We start from the raw sequence: 25879 nt of genomic DNA, 5'->3' as shown, positions 1-25879 counted from the left end.
AGAGCAAAATGTCATTGGCACCTTGGATTGCCAGCCAGTCTCCCACGCCGGTATCCGCCGGGCAGCAGTCTGCGATCTGAGGAGAGCAGACACGTTCAGCTTAGGATGGCCGTTGACAGCTTCACACCCTGTATATTATGGATTTAAGCATCAATAAATCCTTTTCCGAATCGGAGCGGAAGGCGGCAACAGATTAAAATGTCAACTGCACCCGGGATTCCAGCCAGTCTACCATGCTGGTACTTACCAGGCCCTAAGCTGGGTAGCAGTCTGCGATCTGACGAGAGCAGGCGCGTTCAGCTTAGGATGGCCGTTGACATCTTCACACTTTGTATACTGTGGATTTAAGCATCAATAAATAATTTTCGGAATCGGAGAAAAAACAGAGCAAAATGTCAACTGTACCCAGGATTCCCAGCCAGTCTCCCATGCTGGTACTTACCAGGCCCGAAGCTGGGTAGCAGTCTGCGATCTGACGAGAACAGACACATTCAGCTTAGGATGGCCGTAGACATCTTCACACCCTGTATACTGTGGATTTAAGCATCAATAAATCCTTTACGGAATCGGAGCGGAAGGCGGCAACAGTGCAAAATGTCAACGACACCTGGGATTCCCAGTGAGTCTCCCATGCTGGTACTTACCGGGCCCTAAGCTGGGTAGCAGTCTGCGATCTGACGAGAGCAGGCGCGTTCAGCTTAGGTTGGCCGTTGACATCTTCTCGCCCTTTATACTGTGCATTTAAGCATCAATAAATCCTTTTCGGAATCGGAACGGAAGGCGGCAACAGAGCAAAATGTCAACTGCACCCGGGATTCCCAGCCAGTCTCCCATGACGGTACCTACTGGGCCCTAAGCTGCGTAGCAGTCTGCGATCTGACGAGAGCAGGCGCGTTCAGCTTAGGATGGCCGTTGACATCTTCACGCCTTGTATACTGTGGATTTAAGCATCAATAAATATTTTTTTTAATCGGAGAGGAAGGCGGCAACAGAGCAAAATGTCAATAGCACCTTGGATTGCCAGCCAGTCTCCCATGCCCGTACTTGCCGGGCAGCAGTCTGCGATCTGACAAGAACAGGCGCATTCAGCTTAGGATAGCCGTAGACGGCTTCACACCCTGTATACTGTGGATTTAAGCATCAATAAATCCTTTTCGGAATCGGAGCAAAATGTCTACAGAGCTACAGAGCAAAATGTCAACAACACCTGAGATTCCCAGCCAGTCTCCCATGCTGGTACTTACCGGGCCCTAAGCTGGGTAGCAGTCTGCGATCTGACGAGAGAAGGCGCGTTCAGCTTAGGATGGCCGTTGACATCTTCACGCCTTGTATACTGTGGATTTAAGCATCAATAAATATTTTTTTTAATCGGAGAGGAAGGCGGCAACAGAGCAAAATGTCAATAGCACCTTGGATTGCCAGCCAGTCTCCCATGCCCGTACTTGCCGGGCAGCAGTCTGCGATCTGACAAGAACAGGCGCATTCGGCTTAGGATAGCCGTAGACGGCTTCACACCCTGTATACTGTGGATACTGTGGATTTAAGCATCAATAAATCCTTTTCGGAATCGGAGCAAAATGTCTACAGAGCTACAGAGCAAAATGCCAACAACACCTGAGATTCCCAGCCAGTCTCCCATGCTGGTACTTACCGGGCCCTAAGCTGGGTAACAGTCTGCAATCTGACGAGAGCAGGCGCGTTCAGCTTAGGATGGCCGTCGACAGCTTCACACTTTGTATACTGTGGATTTAAGCATCAATAAATAATTTTCGGAATCGGAGCATAAACAGAGTAAAATGTCAACTGCACCCGGGATTCCCAGCCAGTCTCCCATGCTGGTACTTACCAGGCCCGAAGCTGGGTAGCAGTCTGCGATCTGACGAGAACAGGCGCATTCAGCTTAGGATGGCCGTTGACAGCTTCACACTTTGTATACTGTGAATTTAAGCATCAATAAATCCTTTTCGGAATCGGAACGGAAGGCGGCAACAGAGCAAAATGTCAATGGCAGCCGGGATTCCCAGCCAGTGTCCCATGCCGGTACTTACCGGGCCCTAAGATCTGTACCAGTCTGCGATCTGACGAGAGCAGGCGCGTTAAGCTTAGGATGGCCGTCGACAGCTTCACACCTTGTATACTGTGGATTTAAGCATCAATAAATTCTTTTCGGAATCGGAGCGGAAGGCAGCAATAGAGCAAAATGTCAACGGCAACCGGGATTCCCAGCCAGTCTCCCATGCCAGTACTTACCGGGCCCTAAGCTGGGTAGCAGTCTGCGATCTGACGAGAGCAGGCGCGTTCAGCTTAGGATGGCCGTTGACAGCTTCTCGCCCTTTATACTGTGCATTTAAGCATCAATAAATCCTTTTGGAATCGGAACGGAAGGCGGCAACAGAGCAAAATGTCAACTACACCTGGGATTCCCAGCCAGTCTCCCATGCTGGTACTTACCGGGCCCAAAGCTGAGTAGCAATTTGCGATCTGACGAGAGCAGGCGCGTTCAGCTTAGGATGGCCGTCGACAGCTTCACACCTTGTATACTGTGGATTTAAGCATCAATAAATCCTTTTCGGAATCGGAGCGGAGCGGAAGGCGGCAACAGAGAAAAACATCAACGGCACACGGGATTCCCAGCCAGTCTCCCATGCTGGTACTTACCGGGCCCTAAGCTGAGTAGCAATTTGCAATCTGACGAGAGCAGGCGCGTTCTGCTTAGGATGGCCGTTGACAGATTAACACCCTTTATACCCTTTATACCCTTTATACCGTGGATTTAAGCATCAATAAATGTTTTCAGAATCGGAGCTCTCGTCAGATCGCAGACTTGTACCCAGCTTAGGGCCCGGTAAGTGCCAGCATGGGAGACTGGCTGGGAATCCCGGGTGCCATTGACATTTTGCTCTGTTGCCGCCTTCCGCTCCGATTCCAAAAAGGATTTATTGATGCTTAATTCCACAGTATACAAGGTGTGAAGCTGTCGACGGCCATCCTAAGCTGAACGCGCCTGCTCTCGTCAGATCACAGACTGCTACCCAGCGTTGACGTTTTGCTCTGTTGCCGCCTTCCATTCTGATTCCGAAAAGGATTTATTGATTCTTAAATCCACAGTGTACAGGGTTTTGAAGCTGTCACCTGCCATCCTAAGCTGAATGCACCTGCTCTTGTCAGATTGCAGACTGCTACGCGGCTTTGGGCCTGGTAAATACCGGCATGGGAGACTGGCTGGGAATCCTGGATGCCGTTGACATTTTCAATGTTGCCGCCTTCCGCTCCGATTTCGAAAAGGATTTATTGATGCTTAAATCCACAGTATACAAGGTGTGAAGCTGTCAACGGCTATGCTAAGCTGAAAGCGCCTGCTCTCGACAGATCGCAGACTGCTACTCAGCTTAGGGACCGGTAAGTAACGGCATGAGAGACTGGTTTGGAATTGTTAATTTCTAACGATAATTTGTTTTCCCTTAGCCCTAACAGTAGCACAGATGGGGTATTCCACCCCCCGCGAACTGGTTAGGACAGATTGAAGTTTTATTGAACCTAATTAAACAATCAGTAAAGACACACCCACAACACCCTGTATAAGTAAGAGGGTCACCCTCTGTCCCATTGTGTAGTAACAAGAAGAACTAAAGGCAAACAATAGAAGAAAATAACTTAACTAGGGAGGGAAAGTTGTGCTACTGTTAGGACTAAGGGAAAACAAATTATCGTTAGAAATTAACGATTCCCTTACATCCTAACCAGTAGCACAGATGGGGAAATGGCAAGCAGAAACCCTATGAGGGAGGGCTCTCATGCCTGACGGCAGATAATACTGTCCGTCCAAATGAGGAGAAATCGGCCAATCTACTGTCAAGTCTGTGATAAATGTGGAGAGTGAACTCCAGGAAGCAGCTTTGCATATATGTTCCAAGGGAACAAGACTCCTTTCCGCAAAGGAGGTAGATACAGACCTGGTGGAATGAGCTTTTACAAACTCAGGAGGCTCCTTACCTTGGGATACCATGGAAATACGAATGGCATCCTTTACCCATCTACTGATGGAGGGCTTTGAAGCTTTAAGACCTCTCTAGGGTCCTGAAAAGAGAATTAGCAGATTTTTATCCTTCCTAAACTCCAAAGATCTTCTTATATAGATCTGGAGACATCTCGAGATATCTAGGCAATGAAGAGCACTATCTTCATTGGAGGATGGAGGAGGAGAAAATACTGGCAGGGATATAACTTGATTAATATTTTGGAATGATGGAACTTTAGGTATAAAGGATGGCATAAATCTGAGTAACACTCGATCTGGCAAAAATTTTGTATATGGTTCAAGTGCCGAGAGCGCTTGAAGTTCCCCAATCCTTTTGGCTGATGTTATTGCCAGTAAAAAAGTTATTTTAATGGTAACAAATTTCATGTCCACCTCCTCCAAGGGCTCAAAGGGGGGAGATGCTAACCCCTTGAGCACCATCAATAAGTCCCATGCTGGGACAGGTTGTATAATTGTAGGTTTTAACCTTGAGGATCCTCTCAAGAATGTTTGGACTAGTGGGTCTTGAGACAATGGTTTATTGAGAAAGGCAGAGATGGCTGATACCTGAACTCTGAGTGTGGAAGGAGATAGATTCTTGTCTAATCCCTCCTGGAGAAAGTTGAGAATTGTGGCAACAGCTGGATTCTGACCAGGTAGTTGTTTCTTGGAGCACCAAGACTGAAAAGTTGTCCAAATTCTTTTATAGGCTCTGTTAGTGGACTCCGCTCTGGAATGCGAGAGGGTATTCAAGACCGCACTAGAAAGCCCTTCTAGATGTGGAAGGGACTGGTCAACCTCCAGGCTGTCAGGTTGAACATTTGAAGATTTGAGCTGCTGTGAGTGTCCCCCGACACTAGTGCTTGCTCTGGGGGAAGCCTCCAGAATTGTCCCCGACTCATTTGCAAGAGTTGGGTAAACCAAGCTCTCTTGGGCCAAAATGGAATTATGGCTATGACAGAGGCTTGGTCCTGCCTGATTTTCATCAATACCCTTGGGATCAAGGGAATTGGAGGGAAGATGTAGGCCAGCCTGAACCTCCATGGGATTGAGAGAGCATCGATTGCTACTGGGTTGTCTTCCCTGTACAGGGAGCAAAATCTCACCACTTTGGTGTTGAACCTTGTTGCCATAAGATCTATTTCCGGCACACCCCACCTGAGTGATATTTGTTTGAATATCTCTGGATGGAGAGACCATTCTCCAGTTGAAAGTCCTCTGCTCAGGCGGTCGGCGATCACATTGAGGGATCCCCGAATGTGAACTGCCGACAGATGGGTTAGGTTCCTCTCTGCCCAATCCAAGATCAGACCCACCTCTCTGAGGAGGCTTTGTGATCGAGTGCCTCCCTGCTTGTTGATGTACAATACAGCCGTCATGCTGTCGGATTGGATCTTTACTGCTTTCCCTTGAAGAAGAGAAGCAAAGTGGAGGAGTGCTAATCTGATGGCTCGAATCTCGAGGAGATTGGAGGTTAACCCTCTCTACTGTGGAGACCAAGATCCCCGCACTGACAGATCCAAGAGATGCGCTCCCCAACCTACAAGGGACGCGTCGGTAGTAAGTATGATCCAAGAAGGTTGGATCATTGACTTGCCGTCCTCGAGGTGAGACCACCATCTGAGAGAGGACCGGACTCGATAAGACAGGGAGTGGCACTTGTTTAGGCCCGAGGGCCTGAAATTCCATGTGGCGAGCACCTCTGATTGAAGAGGGCGTAGATGCCAAAGAGCCCAAGGAACCGCATCCACGGTAGCGGACATAAGTCCCAACATCCTCATGAGAGTGCGAATGGATACTCTCTGGGGTACAGAGAGAAAAAGGGCCGATTCTTGAACCCGAGATTTCCTCTCGGGAGAGAGGTAAAGTGTCATGGAGATTGAGTCGACAATGAAGCCGAGGAACCTCACTGAGGTCGTTGGGAGGAAATTGGATTTGGCCCAATTGACTATCCACCCTAACTGGTGAAGGAAGGATACTTCTAGTTGCAGATGTTAGGACAGGATCGCAGAAGAAGGAGCTCTGAGGAGCCAATCGTCTAGGTAGGGAACGATGCTGAGCCCTTGGAGCCTTAGAGCAGCAACTACCGCTACCACCACTTTGGTAAATGTGTGTGGGGCCGAAGAAATTCCAAACGGGAGGGCTACAAACTGGAGGTGTTTTAGAACTCCCCCTACCTGAACTGCGATCCTTAGATACTTTCTGGATACCGGATGAATAGGAATATTGTTACGCCGAGCGCTCCGGGTCCCCGCTCCTCCCCGGAGCGCTCGCTTCACTCTCCCCGCTGCAGCGCTCCGGTCACGTCCTCTGACCCGGGGCGCTGCGATTCCGCTGCCAGCCGGGATGCGATTCGCGATGCGGGTAGCGCCCGCTCGCGATGCGCACCCCGGCTCCCCTACCTGACTCGCTCTCCGTCTGTTCTGTCCCGGCGCGCGCGGCCCCGCTCCCTAGGGCGCGCGCGCGCCGGGTCTCTGCGATTTAAAGGGCCACTGCGCCGCTGATTGGCGCAGTGGTTCCAATTAGTGTGTTCACCTGTGCACTTCCCTATATCACCTCACTTCCCCTGCACTCCCTTGCCGGATCTTGTTGCCTTAGTGCCAGTGAAAGCGTTCCTTGTGTGTTCCTTGCCTGTGTTTCCAGACCTTCTGCCGTTGCCCCTGACTACGATCCTTGCTGCCTGCCCCGACCTTCTGCTACGTCCGACCTTGCTTCTGCCTACTCCCTTGTACCGCGCCTATCTTCAGCAGCCAGAGAGGTGAGCCGTTGCTAGTGGATACGACCTGGTCACTACCGCCGCAGCAAGACCATCCCGCTTTGCGGCGGGCTCTGGTGAAAACCAGTAGTGGCTTAGAACCGGTCCACTAGCACGGTCCACGCCAATCCCTCTCTGGCACAGAGGATCCACTACCTGCCAGCCGGCATCGTGACAGTAGATCCGGCCATGGATCCCGCTGAAGTTCCTCTGCCAGTTGTCGCTGACCTCACCACGGTGGTCGCCCAGCAGTCACAACAGATAGCGCAACAAGGCCAACAGCTGTCTCAACTGACCGTTATGCTACAACAGTTACTACCACAGCTTCAGCACTCATCTCCTCCGCCAGCTCCTGCACCTCCTCCGCAGCGAGTGGCCGCTCCTGGGATACGCTTATCCTTGCCGGATAAATTTGATGGGGACTCTAAGTTTTGCCGTGGCTTTCTTTCCCAATGTTCCCTGCATCTGGAGATGATGTCGGACCTGTTTCCCACTGAAAGGTCTAAGGTGGCTTTCGTAGTCAGCCTTCTGTCCGGAAAAGCCCTGTCATGGGCCACACCGCTCTGGGACCGCAATGACCCCGTCACTGCCTCTGTACACTCCTTCTTCTCGGAAATCCGAAGTGTCTTTGAGGAACCTGCCCGAGCCTCTTCTGCTGAGACTGCCCTGTTGAACCTGGTCCAGGGTAATTCTTCCGTTGGCGAGTATGCCGTACAATTCCGTACTCTTGCTTCAGAATTGTCCTGGAATAATGAGGCCCTCTGCGCGACCTTCAAAAAAGGCCTATCCAGCAACATTAAAGATGTTCTGGCCGCACGAGAAATTCCTACTAATCTACATGAACTTATTCACCTAGCCACTCGCATTGACATGCGTTTTTCCGAAAGGCGTCAGGAACTCCGCCAAGATATGGACTCTGTTCGCACGAGGCGTTTCTTCTCCTCGGCTCCTCTCTCCTCTGGTCCCCTGCAATCTGTTCCTGTGCCTCCCGCCGTGGAGGCTATGCAGGTCGACCGGTCTCGCCTGACACCTCGAGAGGACACGACGCCGTATGGAGAACCTCTGCCTGTACTGTGCTAGTACCGAACACTTCCTGAGGGATTGTCCTATCCGTCCTCCCCGCCTGGAAAGACGTACGCTGACTCCGCACAAAGGTGAGACAGTCCTTGATGTCTACTCTGCTTCTCCACGTCTTACTGTGCCTGTGCGGATGTCTGCCTCTGCCTTCTCCTTCTCTACAGTGGCCTTCTTGGACTCTGGATCTGCAGGAAATTTTATTTTGGCCTCTCTCGTCAAAAGGTTCAACATCCCGGTGACCAGTCTCGCCAGACCCCTCTACATCAATTGTGTAAATAATGAAAGATTGGACTGTACCATACGTTTCCGCACGGAGCCCCTTCTTATGAGCATCGGATCTCATCACGAGAGGATTGAACTTTTGGTCCTCCCCAATTGCACCTCGGAAATTCTCCTTGGACTTCCCTGGCTTCAACTTCATTCCCCTACCCTGGATTGGTCCACTGGGGAGATCAAGAGTTGGGGGTCCTCTTGTTCCAAGAACTGTCTAAAACCGGTTCCCAGTAACCCTTGCCGTAACTCTGTGGTTCCTCCAGTAACCGGTCTCCCTAAGGCCTATATGGACTTCGCGGATGTTTTCTGCAAAAAACAAGCTGAGACTCTACCTCCTCACAGGCCTTATGATTGCCCTATCGACCTCCTCCCGGGCACTACTCCACCCCGGGGCAGAATTTATCCTCTCTCTGCCCCAGAGACTCTTGCCATGTCCGAATACGTCCAGGAGAATCTAAAAAAGGGCTTTATCCGTAAATCCTCCTCTCCTGCCGGAGCCGGATTTTTCTTTGTGTCCAAAAAAGATGGCTCCCTACGTCCTTGCATTGACTACCGCGGTCTTAATAAAATCACGGTTAAGAACCGCTACCCCTTACCCCTCATCTCTGAACTCTTTGATCGCCTCCAAGGTGCCCACATCTTCACTAAATTGGACTTAAGAGGCGCCTATAACCTCATCCGCATCAGAGAGGGGGACGAGTGGAAAACGGCATTTAACACCAGAGATGGACACTTTGAGTATCTGGTCATGCCCTTTGGACTGTGCAACGCCCCTGCCGTCTTCCAAGACTTTGTCAATGAAATTTTTCGTGATCTGTTATACTCCTGTGTTGTTGTATATCTGGACGATATCCTAATTTTTTCTGCCAATCTAGAAGAACACCGCCAGCATGTCCGTATGGTTCTTCAGAGACTTCGTGACAACCAACTCTATGCCAAAATTGAGAAATGTCTGTTTGAATGCCAATCTCTTCCTTTTCTAGGATATTTGGTCTCTGGCCAGGGACTACAGATGGATCCAGACAAACTCTCTGCCGTCTTAGATTGGCCACGCCCCTCCGGACTCCGTGCTATCCAACGCTTTTTGGGGTTCGCCAATTATTACAGGCAATTTATTCCACATTTTTCTACCATTGTGGCTCCTATCGTGGCTTTAACCAAAAAAAATGCTGATCCCAAGTCCTGGCCTCCTCAAGCAGAAGACGCCTTTAAACGACTCAAGTCTGCCTTTTCTTCGGCTCCCGTCCTCTCCAGACCTGATCCTTCCAAACCCTTCCTATTGGAGGTTGATGCCTCCTCAGTGGGAGCTGGAGCTGTTCTTCTACAAAAAAATTCTTCCGGGCATGCTGTCACTTGTGGTTTTTTCTCTAGGACCTTCTCTCCAGCGGAGAGGAACTACTCCATCGGGGATCGAGAGCTTCTAGCCATTAAATTAGCACTTGAGGAATGGAGGCATCTGCTGGAGGGATCAAGTTCTCCTGTTATTATCTACACCGACCACAAGAACCTCTCCTACCTCCAGTCTGCCCAACGGCTGAATCCTCGCCAGGCCCGGTGGTCTCTGTTCTTTGCCCGATTTAATTTTGAGATTCACTTTCGTCCTGCCGATAAGAACATTAGGGCCGATGCTCTCTCTCGTTCCTCGGATGCCTCAGAAGTTGAACTCTCTCCGCAACACATCATTCCACCTGACTGCCTGATCTCCACTTCTCCTGCCTCCATCAGGCAGACTCCTCCAGGAAAGACCTTTGTTTCTCCTCGCCAACGCCTCGGAATCCTCAAATGGGGTCACTCCTCCCATCTCGCAGGTCATGCGGGTATCAAGAAATCTGTGCAACTCATCTCCCGCTTCTATTGGTGGCCGACTCTGGAGACGGATGTTGTGGACTTTGTGCGAGCCTGCACTATCTGTGCCCGGGATAAGACTCCTCGCCAGAAGCCCGCTGGTTTTCTTCATCCTCTGCCTGTCCCCGAACAGCCTTGGTCTCTGATTGGTATGGATTTTATTACTGATTTACCCCCTTCCCGTGGCAACACTGTTATTTGGGTGGTCGTTGATCGATTCTCCAAAATGGCACATTTCATCCCTCTTCCTGGTCTTCCTTCTGCGCCTCAGTTGGCTAAACAATTTTTTGTACACATTTTTCGTCTTCACGGGTTGCCTACGCAGATTGTCTCGGATAGAGGCGTCCAATTCGTGTCTAAATTCTGGAGGGCTCTCTGTAAACAACTCAAGATTAAATTAAATTTTTCTTCTGCATATCATCCCCAGTCCAATGGACAAGTAGAAAGAATTAACCAGATCCTGGGTGATTATTTGCGACATTTTGTTTCCTCCCGCCAGGATGACTGGGCAGATCTCCTCCCATGGGCCGAATTCTCGTATAACTTCAGGGTCTCTGAGTCTTCCTCCAAATCCCCATTTTTCGTGGTGTACGGCCGTCACCCTCTTCCCCCCCTCCCTACTCCCTTGCCCTCTGGTCTGCCCGCTGTGGATGAAATTTCTCGTGACCTTTCCATCTTATGGAGAGAGACCCAAAATTCTCTCTTACAGGCTTCATCACGCATGAAGAAGTTCGCGGATAAGAAAAGAAGAGCTCCTCCCGTTTTTTCCCCTGGAGACAAGGTATGGCTCTCCGCCAAATATGTCCGCTTCCGTGTCCCTAGCTACAAGTTGGGACCACGCTATCTTGGTCCTTTCAAAATTTTGTGTCAAATTAATCCTGTCTCTTATAAACTTCTTCTTCCTCCTTCTCTTCGTATCCCTAATGCCTTTCACGTCTCTCTTCTCAAACCACTCATCCTCAACCGTTTTTCTCCCAAATCTGTTCCTCCCACTCCTGTTTCCGGCTCCTCGGACATCTTCTCGGTCAAAGAAATCTTAGCTGCCAAAAAGGTCAGAGGGAAAAATTTTTTTTTAGTGGACTGGGAGGGTTGTGGTCCTGAAGAGAGATCCTGGGAACCTGAGGACAACATCCTAGACAAAAGTCTGCTCCTCAGGTTCTCAGGCTCTAAGAAGAGGGGGAGACCCAAGGGGGGGGGTACTGTTACGCCGAGCGCTCCGGGTCCCCGCTCCTCCCCGGAGCGCTCGCTTCACTCTCCCCGCTGCAGCGCTCCGGTCACGTCCTCTGACCCGGGGCGCTGCGATTCCGCTGCCAGCCGGGATGCGATTCGCGATGCGGGTAGCGCCCGCTCGCGATGCGCACCCCGGCTCCCCTACCTGACTCGCTCTCCGTCTGTTCTGTCCCGGCGCGCGCGGCCCCGCTCCCTAGGGCGCGCGCGCGCCGGGTCTCTGCGATTTAAAGGGCCACTGCGCCGCTGATTGGCGCAGTGGTTCCAATTAGTGTGTTCACCTGTGCACTTCCCTATATCACCTCACTTCCCCTGCACTCCCTTGCCGGATCTTGTTGCCTTAGTGCCAGTGAAAGCGTTCCTTGTGTGTTCCTTGCCTGTGTTTCCAGACCTTCTGCCGTTGCCCCTGACTACGATCCTTGCTGCCTGCCCCGACCTTCTGCTACGTCCGACCTTGCTTCTGCCTACTCCCTTGTACCGCGCCTATCTTCAGCAGCCAGAGAGGTGAGCCGTTGCTAGTGGATACGACCTGGTCACTACCGCCGCAGCAAGACCATCCCGCTTTGCGGTGGGCTCTGGTGAAAACCAGTAGTGGCTTAGAACCGGTCCACTAGCACGGTCCACGCCAATCCCTCTCTGGCACAGAGGATCCACTACCTGCCAGCCGGCATCGTGACAAATATGAAGGTAAGCATCCTTTAGATCCAGAGTAGCTAGGTAATCCCCTGGCGAGATGAGGTTGACCACAGATTGAATAGTTTCCATACGAAAGCGTTTGTGCTTTACATACTGATTGAGATATCTCAGATCTATAATCATCCGCCAGTCTCCTGTTACCTTGGGAACTAGGAAGACTGGAGAATAAATTCCTGACCCCCGTTCTGCAAGAGGAACTTCCTCTAAGGCATTCTTCTGGATGTATTCCAGAATGTAAGTTTCTAGCGCCCCCTGTTTGATTGGTGAAAGAACTCTTGTCTCCACATAATTGGATGGGGGAATTGATTCGAGGTCTATCGAATAACCATCCGAGATTAATCTCAGGACCCAAGGGTCTTGAATGTGGTGGGACCAGGCGCTTAAAAAATGGTGAAGACGACCACCAACTGGAATCTGGGGGGCAGGATGGGAAACTGGAAAGGTCACCTCGGCAAGGAACCCAGAGCTTCGAAGAAGCCCGCAGTCAGAGCTTTCTGTTGTCTTTGGGGCCACGGGAGCGTTTTCCGCCCCGGCGTTGATTACCCCAGTCTCTCTGAGGCTTAGGTTGGGGGGCTGATCCGCCCCCAGAACGCCGCCCTCGACCACGAAAGGAGGAATAAGGGAGGGACTTGCCTTTCTTGTCAGAAAGTCCCTCCATAATGCGGTCCAACTCAGCTCCGAAAAGAATGCCGGGTTCGTAAGGCATAGCACATAAGGTGTTCTTGGAAGAGTTGTCGACCTTCCAAGGTTTAAACCACAGAGGACGTCCTCCAGCGGAAGCCAGGGCCATAGACTTGGAGGCCAATTTAAGATGCTGGGTGGAAGCATCGCACAAAAAATCAACGGCCAGATTGGTCGTCTTGAAGGATGAAAGAATTTCATCCCTAGGAACCCCCTGGTCCAAATCCGCCTGGATGTTAGAAAGGCGGGTCTTTAAAAAGTTTGCTACCTCTGAGCAAGCTATCGCCACTGATGCAGACGCAGAAGCAGTGGAGTAGGAGCGCCTCATGGCACAGTCAGCCTTCCGATCCATTGGATCCTGCAAGGAAGACCCATCCTCAGCAGGGACTACTGTCCTCTTGGACAGTTTGGCAACTGCCATATCAACCTTAGGGACAGGGCCCCAGGAGGAAAGCTGAGATTCCTGTATAGGAAACATGGTCTTAAATCTTTTGGTTAAGACCGGACCCTTTTCTGTTTTTTTCCATTCCGTTTTAAGCACGGATAGAAGGGTATCATCCGCTTTAAAGACCCTAGGTCCCTTAGAGGCGGAGGTAGAGGCTTCCCCTGGATCAACATCCTGGTCCCCCGACCGGATGGATCTCAGAAGACGCTGGGTCTTTTCCAGCGGAAAGAAATAGGAGGCAGCGACCTCCTCATCCGAAGAGGAGGACTTGGAATCTTCTCTCTCCTGATCCACAGACGTCTCCATTCTGGGAGGTGAAGAAGGTCTGGCGCGTTTCTGAGAGACAACGTGTTTCAGCTACTCAATAGAGGCTTGCATGGCCGACATGTTAGAGGAGACCCACACATACATATCTTGGACTGTAGGCTCAATCTGGTGGGAAGGTAGAGACTTAGCCCTACAAGGAGGGCACCTGGAAAATTCATAATTATCCTCAAGGGGAGTATTGCAGTCATGGCAAGAGAGGTGCTTGCGCTTTGCGGATCTTTTTGCCAAGCCTTCACGATCCCCTGAGCCCTCGGTCGACATATCTAGATAAATATGAGAGGAGGATTAGATAATGAAGCGGCAAGAAAAAAATTGCGGCTAGCTAAAATATAATTTAAAATACTCAAAGTTCTCAGCAAGAGACCAGGTAAGAGATATATATAGGGAAACAGTAGTATCCGCAAGGATGCACTACTAAACTCAAAAAGACAGGACTGTGGAAGTACCAACAGCTCTGCGCTCTAGGAGGCTGAATGACAGCCTAGGGGGAGTTTAAATATCCCCCTGGCTGGCGCCAAAACAAGACTCAGCCCACAAGGCGGAGTTACAGGAGAGATAAAGAAATCTTGCTTAAAAAACAGGAAAAAAAGGAACCCTAAGTTAGAGGGTTATAGAAAGAGGCTCCCTGCTCGCCGTATTATTAGCAAAAACGGCGCAAAAAAACGAGCCGGGAAGCGAAGAGAGAAACAGGAAGTGACGTCAGACGCCGCTGACGCACTTCCGGCCGGGGCCGCGATTGGAGTCACGGCTCCGTGGTACAGAAGCAGATGGGCGCAAACCATGCCCAAATTTGCAAGTAAGAAAGAACCCCCCCTACTCATATAACAGGAGTAAGGGGGTCACCATCTGTCCCACTGTCCGGGAGGACAGAAAATAACACAATGGGACAGAGGGTGACCCTCTTACTTATACAGGGTGTTGTGGGTGTGTCTTTACTGATTGTTTAATTAGGTTCAATAAAACGTCCATCTGTCCTAACCAGTTCGCGGGGGGTGGAATACCCCATCTGTGCTACTGGTTAGGACGTAAGGGAATCCCGGGTGCAGATGACATTTTGCTCTGTTACCGCCTTCCGTTCCGGTTCCGATAAGGATTTATTGATGCTTAAATCCACAGTATAAAGGGTATAACGGGTATAAAGGGTATAAAGGGTGTGAAGCTGTCAACGGCCATCCTAAGCTGAACGCGCCTGCTCTCGTCAGATTGCAAATTGCTCCTCAGCTTAGGGCCCAGTAAGTACCAGCATGGGAGACTGGCTGGGAATCCCGGGTGCCGTTGACATTTTGCTCTGTTGACGCCTTCCGCTCCGATTCCGAAAATGATTTATTGATGCTTAAATCCACAGTATAAAGGGTATAAAGGGTATAAAGGGTATAAAGGGTATAAAGGGTGGGAAGCTGTCAACGGCCATCCTAAGCTGAACGTGCCTGTTCTCGTCAGCTCGCAAACTGCTACCCAGCTTAGGGCCCGGTAAGTACCAGCATGGGAGAAAGGCTGGGAATCCCAGGTGTCGGTGACATTTTGCTCTGTTGCCGCCTTCCGCTCCGATTCCGAAAATGATTTATTGATGCTTAAATCCACAGTATACAGGATGTGAAGCTGTCAACGACCTTCCTAAGCTGAACGCGACTGCTCTCGTCAGATCGCAGACTGCTGCCCGGCAAATACTGGCATGGGAGACTTGCTGGGAATCCCGGGTGCCGTTGACGTTTTGCTCTGTTGCCGCCTTCCGCTCCGATACCTAAAAGGATTTATTGATGCTTAAATCCACAGCATAAAGGTTGTGAAGCTGTGAACGGCCATCCTAAGCTGAACGCGCCTGCTCTCGGCAGATCGCAGACTGCTACCCAGCTTAGGGCCTGCGAAGTACCAGCATGGGAGACTAGCTGGGAATCCCAGGTCTCGTTGACATTTTGCTCTGTTGCCGCCTTCCGTTCCGATTCCGAAAATAATTTATTGATGCTTAAATCCATAGTATACAGGATGTGAAGCTGTCAACGGCCTTCCTAAGCTGAACGTGACTGCTCTCGTCAGATCGCAGACTGCTGCCCGGCAAATACTGGCATCGGAGATTTGCTGGGAATCCCGGGTGCCGTTGACGTTTTGCTCTGTTGCCGCCTTCCGCTCCGATACCTAAAAGGATTTATTGATGCTTAAATCCACAGTATAAAGGGTGTGAAGCTGTGAACGGCCATCCTAAGCTGAACGCACCTGCTCTCGTCAGATTGCAGACTGCTGCCGGGTAAGTACCGGCATGGGAGACTGGCTGGGAATCCCGGGTGCAGTTGACATTTTGCTCTGTTGCCGCCTTCCGTTACGGTTCCGGTTCCGATTCCGAAAAGGATTTATTGATTCTTAAATGCACAGTATAAAGGGCATGAAGCTGTCAACGGCCATCCTAAGCTGAACGCACCTGCTCTCGTCAGAACGCAGACTCCTATCCAGCTTAGGGCCTGGTAAGTACCAGCACCGGGGAACTGGATGGGAATCCCGGAAGAAGTTGACATTTTGCTCTGTTGCCGCTTTCCGCTCCGATAACGAAAAGGATTTATTGATGATTAAATCCACAGTATACAAGGCGTGAAGCTGTCAACGGCCATCCTAAGCTGAACGTGCCTACTCTCGTCAGTTTGCAAACTGCTACCCAGCTTAGGGCCTGGTAAGTACCAGCATGGGAGACTGGCTGGGAATCCCGGGTGCCGTTAACGTTTTGCTCTGTTGCCGCCTTCCGCTCCTATTCCTAAAAGGATTTTTTGATGCTTAAATCCACAGTATAAAGGGTGAGAAGCTGAGAACTGCCATCCTAAGCAGAACGCGCCTGCTCTCGTCAGATCGCAGACTGCTACCCAGCTTAGGACCCGGTAAGTACCAGCATGGGAGACTGGCTGGGAATCCAGGGTGCTGTTGATGTTTTGCTCTGTTGCCGCCTTCAGCTCCGATTCCTAAAAGGATTTATTGATGCTTAAATCCACAGTATACAAGGTGTGAAGCTGTCGACGGCCGTCCTAAGCTGAACATGCCTGCTCTCGTCAGATCGCAGACTGGTACCCAGCTTAGGGCCCGGTAAGTACCAGCATGAGAGACTGACTGGGAATCCCGGGTGCCGTTGACATTTTGCTCTGTTGCCGCCTTCCGTTCCGATTCCGAAAAGGATTTATTGATGCTTAAATGTACAGTATACAAGGTGTGAAGCTATCAACAGCCATCCTAAACTGAACCCGCCTGCTCTTGTCAGATCGCAGACTGCTACCCAGCTTAGGGCTTGGTAAGTACCGGCATGGGAGGCTGGCTGGGAATTCTGGGTGCCGTTGACATTTTCTCTTTTGCCGCCTTCCGCTCCGATTACGTAAAGTATTTATTGATGCTTAAATCCACAGTATAAAGGGTGTGTTGCTGTTAACGGCCATCCCAAGCTGAACGTGCCTGCTCCTGTCAGATCGCAGACTGCTACCCAGCTTAGGGCCTGTTAAGTACCAGCATGGGAGACTGGATGGGAATCCCGGAAGCAGTTGACTTTTTGCTCTGTTGACGCCTTCTGCTTCGATTCCGAAAAGGATTTATTGATACTTAAATCCACAATATAGAGGGTGTGAAGCTGTCAACGGCCATGCTAAGCTGAACGTGCCTGCTCTCGTCAGATCGCAGACTGCTACCCAGCTCAGGGCCCTGTAAGTACCGGCATGGGAGACTGGCTGGGAATCCTGGGTGCCGTTGACATTTTCTCTGTTGCCGCCTTCCGCTCCGATTACGTAAAGTATTTATTGATGCTTAAATCCACAGTATAAAGGGTGTGCTGCTGTTAACGGCAATCCTAAGCTGAACGTGCCTGCTCTTGTCAGATTGCAGCTTGCTACCCAGCTTAGGGCCCGGTAAGTACCAGCATGGGAGACTGGCTGGGAATCCCGGGTGCCGTTGACGTTTTGCTCTGTTGCCGCCTTCCGCTCCGATACCTAAAAGGATTTATTGATGCTTAAATCCACAGTATAAAGGGTGTGAAGCTGTGAACGGTCATCCTAAGCTGAACGCGCCTGCTCTCGTCAGATCGCACACTGCTGCCCGGTAAGTACCGGCAAGGGAGACTGGCTGGGAATCCCGGGTGCCGTTGACGTTTTGCTCTGTTGCCGCCTTCCGCTCCGATTCTTAAAAGGATTCATTGATGCTTAAATCCACAGTATACAGTATACAGTATACAGGGTGTGTAGCTGTCAACGGCCATCCTAAGCTAAATGCGCCTGCTCTCGTCAGATCGCAGACTGCTACGCAGCTTTGTGCCCGGTAAGTACCAGCATGGGAGACTGGCTGGGAATCCCGGGTGCCGTTAACATTTTGCTCTGTTGCCGCCTTCCGCTCCGATTCCGAAAAGGATTTATTGATGCTTAAATCCACAATATACAGGGTGTGAAGCTGTCAACGGCCATCCTAAGCTGAACATGTCTGCTCTCGTCAGATTGCAGAATGCTACCCAGCTTAGGGCCCGGTAAGTACCAGCATGGGAGACTGGCTGGGAATCCCGGGTGCAGTTGACATTTTGCTCTGTTGCCGCCTTCCGCTCCGATTCCGAAAAGCATTTATTGATGCTTAAATCCACAGTATACAAGGCGTGAAGCTATCAACAGCCATCCTAAGCTGAACCCGCCTGCTCTCGACAGATCGCAGCCTGCTACCCAGCTTAGGGATTGGTAAGTACCAGCATGGGAGAATGGCTGGGAATCCTGGGTGCCTTTGACATTTTCTCTGTTGCCGCCTTCAGCTCCGATTACGTAAAGTATTTATTGATGCTTAAATCCACAGTATAAAGGGTGTGATGCTGTTAACGGCCGTCCTAAGCTAAACGTGCCTGCTCTCGTCAGATCACAGACTGCTACCCAGCTTAGGGCCCGGTAAGTACCAGCATGGGAGACTGGCTGGGAATCCCAGGTGTCGTTGACATTTTACTCTGTTGCCGCCTTCCTTTCCGTTCCGATTCCGAAAAGGATTTATTGATGCTTAAATGCATAGTATAAAGGGCAAAAAGCTGTCAACGGCCATCCTAAGCTGAACGTGCCTGCTCTCGTCAGATCGCAGACTGCTACCCAGCTTAGGGCCCGGTAAGTAGCGGCATGGGAGACTGGCTGGGAATCCCGGGTGCCGTTGACATTTTGCTCTATTGCCGCCTTTTGCTCCGATTCCTAAAAGGATTTATTAATGCTTAAACACACAGTATACAAGATGTGAAGCTGTTGACGGCCATCCTAAGCTGAACGTGCCTGCTTTCGTCAGATTGCAGACTGCTACCCAGCTTAGGGCCAGGTAAGTAACGGCATGGGAGACCGGCTGGGAATCCCGGGTGCTGTTGACATTTTGCTCTATTGCCGCCTTTTGCTACGATTCCGAAAAGGATTTATTGATGCTTAAATCCACTGTATACAAGGTGTGAAGCTGTCGACGGCCATCCTAAGCTGAAAGTGCCTGCTCTCGTCAGATCGCAGATTGGTACAGATCTTAGGGCCCGGTAAGTACCGGCATAGGACACTGGCTGGGAATCCCGGGTGTCGTTGACATTTTGCTCTGTTGCTGCCTTCCGTTCCGATTCCGAAAAGGATTTATTGATGCTTAAATGCACAGTATAAAGGGCGTGCAGCTGTCAACGGCCATCCTAAGCTGAACCGCCTGCTCTCGTCAGATCGCAGACTGCTACCCAGCTATGGGCTCGGTAAGTACCAGCATGGGAGACTAGCTGGGAATCCCAGGTGTCGTTGACATTTTGCTCTGTTGCCGCCTTCCGCTCCAATTCCGAAAAGGATTTATTGATGCTTAAATCCACAGTATACAGGGTGTGAAGCTGTCTACGGTCATCCTAAGCTGAATGCGCCTGTTCTCGCCAGATCGCAGACTGCTACCCAGCTTAGGGCCTGGTAAGTAGCAGCATGGGAGACTGGCTGGGAATCCCGGGTGCAGTTGACATTTTGCTCTGTTTCTGCTCTGATTCCGAAAAAGGATTTATTGATGCTTAAATCCACAGTATACAAGGCATGAAGCTGTCAACGGCCATCTTAAGCTGAACGTGCCTGCTTTCGTCAGATCGCAAACTGCTACCCAGCTTAGGGCCTGGTAAGTACCAGCATGGGAGACTGTCTGGGAATCCCGGGTGCCGTTGACATTTTGCTCTGTTGATGCCTTCCGCTTCGATTCTAAAAATATTTATTGATGCTTAAATCCACGGTATAAAGGGTATAAAGGGTATAAAGGGTATAAAGGGTGTTAAGCTGTCAACGGCCATCCTAAGCTGAACGCGCCTGCTCTCGTCAGATTGCAAATTGCTACTCAGCTTAGGGCCCGGTAAGTACCAGCATGGGAGACTGGCTGGGAATCCCGGGTGCAGTTGACATTTTGCTCTGTTTCCGCTCCGATTCCGAAAAGGATTTTTTGATGCTTAAATCCACAGTATAAAGGGTGAGAAGCTGTGAACGGCCATCCTAAGCTGAATGCGCCTGCTCTCGTCACATCGCAGACTGCTACCCAGCTTAGGGCCCGGTAAGTACCAGCATGGGAGACTGGCTGGGAATCCCGGCTGCCATTGATGTTTTTCTCTGTTGCCGCCTTCCGTTCCGATTCCAAAAGGATTTATTGATGCTTAAATCCACAGTATACAAGGCATTAAGCTGTCAACAGCCATCCTAAGCTGAACGTACCTGTTCTCCTCAGATCGCAGACTGCTGCCCGGCAAGTACCGGCATGGGAGACTGGCTGGCAATCCAAGGTGCCATTGACATTTTGCTCTGTTGCCGGCTTCCTCTCCGAGTCCTAAAAATATTTATTGATGCTTAAATGCACAGTATACAAGGCGTGAAGCTGTCAACGGCCATCCTAAGCTGAACGCGCCTGCTCTCGTCAGATCGCAAACTGCTACCCAGCTTAGGGCCTGGTAAGTACCGGCATGGGAGACTTGTGGGAATCCCGGGTGCAGTTGACATTTTTCTCTGTTGCCGCCTTCCGTTCCCTTCCGATTCCGAAAAGGATTTATTGATGCTTAAATGCACAGTATAAAGGGCAAGAAGCTGTCAACGGCCATCCTAAGCTGAACGCGCCTGCTCTCGTCAGATCGCAGACTGCTACCCAGCTTAGGGCCCGGTAAGTAACGGCATGGGAGACTGGCTGGGAATCCCAGGTGCCGTTGACATTTTGCTCTATTGCCGCCTTTTGCTCCGATTCCGAAAAGGATTTATTAATGCTTGAATCCACAGTATACAAGGTGTGAAGCTTTTGACGGCCATCCTAAGCTGAACGCGCCTGCTCTCGTCAGATAGCAGACTGGTACAGATCTTAGGGCCTGGTAAGTACCAGCATGGGAGACTAGCTAAGAATCCCAGGTGTCGTTGACATTTTGCTCTGTTGCCGCCTTCCGCTCCAATTCCGAAAAGGACTTATTGATGCTTAAATGCACAGTATACAGGGCGTGAAGCTGTCAACGGCCATCCTAAGCTGAACGCGCCTGCTCTCGTCAGATCGCAGACTGCTATCCAGCTTAGGGCCTGGTAAGTACCAGCATGGGAGACTGGCTGGGAATCCCGGGTGCAGTTGACATTTTGCTCTGTTTCTGCTCCGATTCCGAAAAGGATTTATTGATGCTTAAATCCACAGTATAAAAAGCATGAAGCTGTCAACGGCCATCCTAAGCTGAACGCGCCTGCTCTCGTCAGATCGCAGACTGGTACAGATCTTAGGGCCCGGTAAGTACCGGCATGGGACACTGGCTGGGAATCCCGGCTGCCGTTGACATTTTGCTCTGTTGCCGCCTTCCGTTCCGATTCCGAAAAGGATTTATTGATGCTTAAATGCACAGTATAAAGGGCGAGAAGCTGTCAATGGCCATCCTAAGCTGAACGCGCCTGCTCTCGTCAGATCGCAGACTGCTACCCAGCTTAGGGCCCGGTAAGTACCAGCATGGGAGACCGGCTGGGAATCCTGGGTGTCGTTGACATTTTGCTCTGTTGCCGCCTTCCGCTCCGATTTCGAAAAGGATTTATTGATGCTTAAATGCACAGTATACAAGGCGTGAAGCTGTCAACGGCCAACCTGAGCTGAACGCGCCTGTTCTCGTCAGATCGCAGACTGCTACCCAGCTTCGGGCCTGGTTAATACCAGCATGGGAGACTGGCTGGGAATCCCGGGTGCAGTTGACACTTTGCTCTGTTTCTGCTCCGATTCCGAAAATTATTTATTGATGCTTAAATCCACAGTATACAAAGTGTGAAGCTGTCAATGGCCATCCTAAGCTGAACGCGCCTGCTCTCGTCAGATTGCAGACTGTTACCCAGCTTCGGGCCTGGTAATTAACAGCATGGGAGACTGGCTGGGAATCCAGGGTGCATGTACGTTTTGCTCTGTTGCCGCTTTCCGCTCCGATTCCGTAAAGGATTTTTTGATGCTTAAATCCACAGTATAAAGGGTGAGAAGCTGTGAACGGCCATCCTAAGCTGAACGCGCCTGCTCTCGGCAGATCGCAGACTGCTACCCAGTTTAGGGCCCGGTAAGTACCAACATGGGAGACTGGCTGGGAATCCTGGGTGCCGTTGATGTTTTGCTCTGTTGCCGCCTTCCGCTCCGATTACGTAAAGTATTTATTGATGCTTAAATCCACAGTATAAAGGGTGTGATGCTGTTAACGGCCATCCTAAGCTGAACGTGCCTGCTCTCGTCAGATCGCAGACTGCTACTCAGCTTAGGGCCCGGTAAGTACCAGCATGGGAGACTGGCTGGGAATCCTGGGTGCCGTTGACATTTTCTCTGTTGCCGCCTTCCGCTCCGATTACGTAAAGTATTTATTGATGCTTAAATCCACAGTATAAAGGGTGTGATGCTGTTAACGGCCATCCTAAGCTGAATGTGCCTGTTTTCGTCAGATCGCAGACTGCTACCCAGCGTAGGGATTGGTAAGTATCAGTATGGGAGACTGGCTGGGAATCCCAGGTGTCGTTGACATTTTGCTCTGTTGTCGCCTTCCGCTCCTATTCTGAAAAGGGTTTTTTGATGCTTAAATCTACAGTATACAAGGTGTGAAGCTATCAACAGCCGTCCTAAGCTGAACCCGCCTGCTCTCGTCAGATCGCAGACTGCTACCCAGCTTAGGGATTGGTAAGTACCAGCATGGGAGACAGGCTGGGAATATTGGGTGCCGTTGACATTTTGCTCTGTTGCCGCCTTCCGCTCCGATTACGTAAAGTATTTATTGATGCTTAAATCCACAGTATACAAGGCGTGAAGCTATCAACAGCCATCCTAAGCTGAACCCGCCTGCTCTCGTCAGATCGCAGACTGCTACCCAGCTTAGGGATTGGAAAGTACCAGCATGGGAGACTGGCTGGGAATCCTGGGTGCCATTGACATTTTCACTGTTGCCGCCTTCCGCTCCGATTACGTAAAGTAATTATTGATGCTTAAATCCACAGTATAATGGGTATAATGGGTGTGATGCTGTTAACCGCCATCCTAAGCTGAACGTGCCTGCTCTCGTCAGATCGCAGACTGCTACCCAGCTTAGGGCCCGGTAAGTACCAGCATGGGAGACTGGCTGGGAATCCCAGGTGTCGTTGACATTTTGCTCTGTTGCCGCCTTCAGTTCCGTTCCTATTCCGAAAAGGATTTATTGATGCTTAAATGCACAGTATAAAGGGCATGAAGCTGTGAACGGCCATCCTAAGCTGAAAGCGCCTGCTCTTGTCAGATTGCAGACTGCTACCCAGCTTTGGGCCCGGTAAGTACCAGCATGGGAGACTGGCTGGGAATCCCAGGTGTCGTTGACATTTTGCTCTGTTGCCGCCTTCCGCTCCTATTCCGAAAAGGTTTTATTGATGCTTAAATCCACAGTATACAAAGCGTGAAGCTATCAACAGCCATCCTAAGCTGAACCCGCCTGCTCTCGTCAGATCGCAGACTGCTACCCAGCTTAGGGATTGGAAAGTACCAGCATGGGAGACTGGCTGGGAATCCCGGGTGCCGTTGACGTTTTGCTCTGTTGCTGCATTCCTCTCCGATTCTGAAAAGATTTACTGATGCTTAAATCCACGTTATAAAGGGTATAAAGGGTATAAATGGTATAAAGGGTATAAAGGGTATAAAGGGTATGAAGCCGCCAACAGCCATCCTAAGCTGAACGCGCCTGCTCTCGTCAGATCGCAAATTGCTACTCAGCTTAGGGCCCGGTAAGTACTGGCATGGGAGACTGGCTAGGAATCCCAGTTGCTGTTGACATTTTGCTCTGTTGCCGCCTTCTGCTCCGATTCCAAAAAGGATTTATTGATGCTTAAATCCACAATATACAGGGTGTGAATCTGTCAATGGCCATCCTAAGCTGAACGTGCCTGCTCTCGTCAGTTTGCAGACTGCTACCCAGCTTAGGGCCCGGTACGTACCTCCATGGGAGACTGGCTGGGAATCCTGGGTGCCGTTGACATTTTGCTCTGTTGCCGCCTTCCGTTCCGATTCCGAAAAGGATTTATTGATGCTTAAATGCACAGTATAAAGGGCGTGAAGCTGTCAACGGCAATCCTAAGCTGAACGCGCCTGCTCTCGTCAGATCACAGACTGCTACCCAGCTTAGGGCCTGGTAAGTTTTGCTCTGTTGCCGCTTTTCGCTCCGATTCCGAAAAGGATTTTTTTGATGCTTAAATCCACAGTATAAAGGGTGAGAAGCTGTGAACGGCCATCCTAAGCTGAACACGCCTGCTCTCATCAGATCGCAGACTGCTACCCAACTTAAGGCCCGGTAAGTACCGGCATGGGAGACTGGCTGGGAATCCCGGGTGCAGTTGACATTTTGCTCTGTTGCCGCCTTCCGCTCCGAATCCAGAAAAGCATTAATTGATGCTTAAATCCACAGTATACAAGGCGTGAAGCTATCAACAGCCATCCTAAGCTGAACCTGCCTGCTCTTGTCAGATCGCAGACTGCTACCCAGCTTAGGGATTGGTAAGTACCAGCATGGGAGACTGGCTGGGAATCCTGGGTGCCGTTGACATTTCTCTGTTGCCGCCTTCTGCTCCGATTACGTAAAGTATTTATTGATGCTTAAATCCCCAGTATACAAGGCGTGAAGCTATGAACAGCCATCCTAAGCTGAACCCGCCTGCTCTCGTCAGATCGCAGACTGCTACCCAGCTTAGGGATTGGTAAGTACCAGCATGGGAGACTGGCTGGGAATCCTGGGTGCCGTTGACATTTTCTCTGTTGCCGCCTTCCGCTCCGATTACGTAAAGTATTTATTGATGCTTAAATCCACAGTATACAAGGCGTGAAGCTATCAACAGCCATCCTAAGCTGAACCCGCCTGCTCTCGTCAGATCGCAGACTGCTACCCAGCTTAGGGATTGGTAAGTACCAGCATGGGAGACTGGCTGGGAATCCTGGGTGCCGTAGACATTTTGCTCTGTTGCCGCCTTCCGTACCGATTTGGAAAAGGATTAATTGATGCTTAAATCCAGAGTATAAAGGGTGTGAAGCTGTCAACGGACATCCTAAGCTGAAAGCACCTGATCTCGTCAGATCGCAGACTGCTACCCAGCTTAGGGCCCGGTAAGTACTGGCATGGGTGACTGGCTGGGAATCCCGGGTGCAGTTGACATTTTTCTCTGTTGCCGCCTTCCGCTCCGATTCCAAAAAGGATTTATTGATGCTAAAATCCACAGTATACAAGGCGTGAAGCTGTCAACGGCCATCCTAAGCTGAATGCGCCTGCTCTCGTCAGATCGCAGACTGCTGCCCGGCAAGTACCGGCATGGGAGACTGGCTGGCAATCCAAGGTGCCATTGACATTTTGCTCTGTTGCCGCCTTCCGCTCCGATTCCTAAAAGGATTTATTGATGCTTAAATCCACAGTATACAGTATACAGGGTGTGAAGCTGTCAACAGCCATCCTAAGCTGAATGCGCCTGCTCTCGTCAGATCGCAGACTGCTATCCAGCGTAGGGCCTGGTAAGTACCAGCATGGGAGACTGGCTGGGAATCCCGGGTGCAGTTGACATTTTGCTCTGTTGCCGCTTTCCGCTCCGATTACGAAAAGGATTTATTGATGCTTAAATCCACAGTATACAAGGTGTAAACCTGTCAACGACCATCCTAAGCTGAACGTGCCTGCTCTCGTCAGATCGCAGACTGCTACCTAGCTTTGGGCCCGGTAAGTACCAACATGGGAGACTGGCTGGGAATCCCAGGTGCCGTTGACATTTTGCTCTATTGCCGCCTTCCGTTCCGATTCCGAAAAGCATTTATTGATGCTTAAATCCACAGTATACAAGGCATGAAGCCATCAACAGCCATCCTAAGCTGAACCCGCCTGCTCTCGTCAGATCGCAGACTGCTACCCAGCTTAGGACTTGGTAAGTACCGGCATGGGAGACTGGCTGGGAATCCTGGCTGACGTTGACATTTTCTCTGTTGCCGCCTTCCGCTCCTATTCCTAAAAGGATTTTTTGATGCTTAAATCCACAGTATAAAGGGTGAGAAGCTGTGAACGGCCATCCTAAGCTGAGCGCGCCTGCTCTCATCAGATCGCAGACTG

General features: G+C 50.6%; 5 pseudogenes; 3 read left to right on the top strand and 2 right to left on the bottom strand.

The window, feature by feature from the left end:
* Positions 1–595: 595 nt before the first annotated feature.
* Positions 596–715, bottom strand: LOC130334782 (5S ribosomal RNA; annotated as a pseudogene).
* A 1486-nt stretch (positions 716–2201) lies between these two features.
* LOC130353131 (5S ribosomal RNA) lies at positions 2202–2321 on the bottom strand (annotated as a pseudogene).
* Positions 2322–20383: 18062 nt separating this feature from the next.
* LOC130352006 (5S ribosomal RNA) lies at positions 20384–20503 on the top strand (annotated as a pseudogene).
* A 284-nt stretch (positions 20504–20787) lies between these two features.
* On the top strand, positions 20788–20907 carry LOC130348549 (5S ribosomal RNA; annotated as a pseudogene).
* Positions 20908–21184: 277 nt separating this feature from the next.
* LOC130326433 (5S ribosomal RNA) lies at positions 21185–21304 on the top strand (annotated as a pseudogene).
* Positions 21305–25879: the final 4575 nt, after the last annotated feature.

The sequence above is a fragment of the Hyla sarda genome, chromosome 1 (assembly GCF_029499605.1).
Source record: "Hyla sarda isolate aHylSar1 chromosome 1, aHylSar1.hap1, whole genome shotgun sequence".
Taxonomy (NCBI): domain Eukaryota; kingdom Metazoa; phylum Chordata; class Amphibia; order Anura; family Hylidae; genus Hyla; species Hyla sarda.
This window is presented reverse-complemented; position numbering and strand designations above follow the sequence as displayed.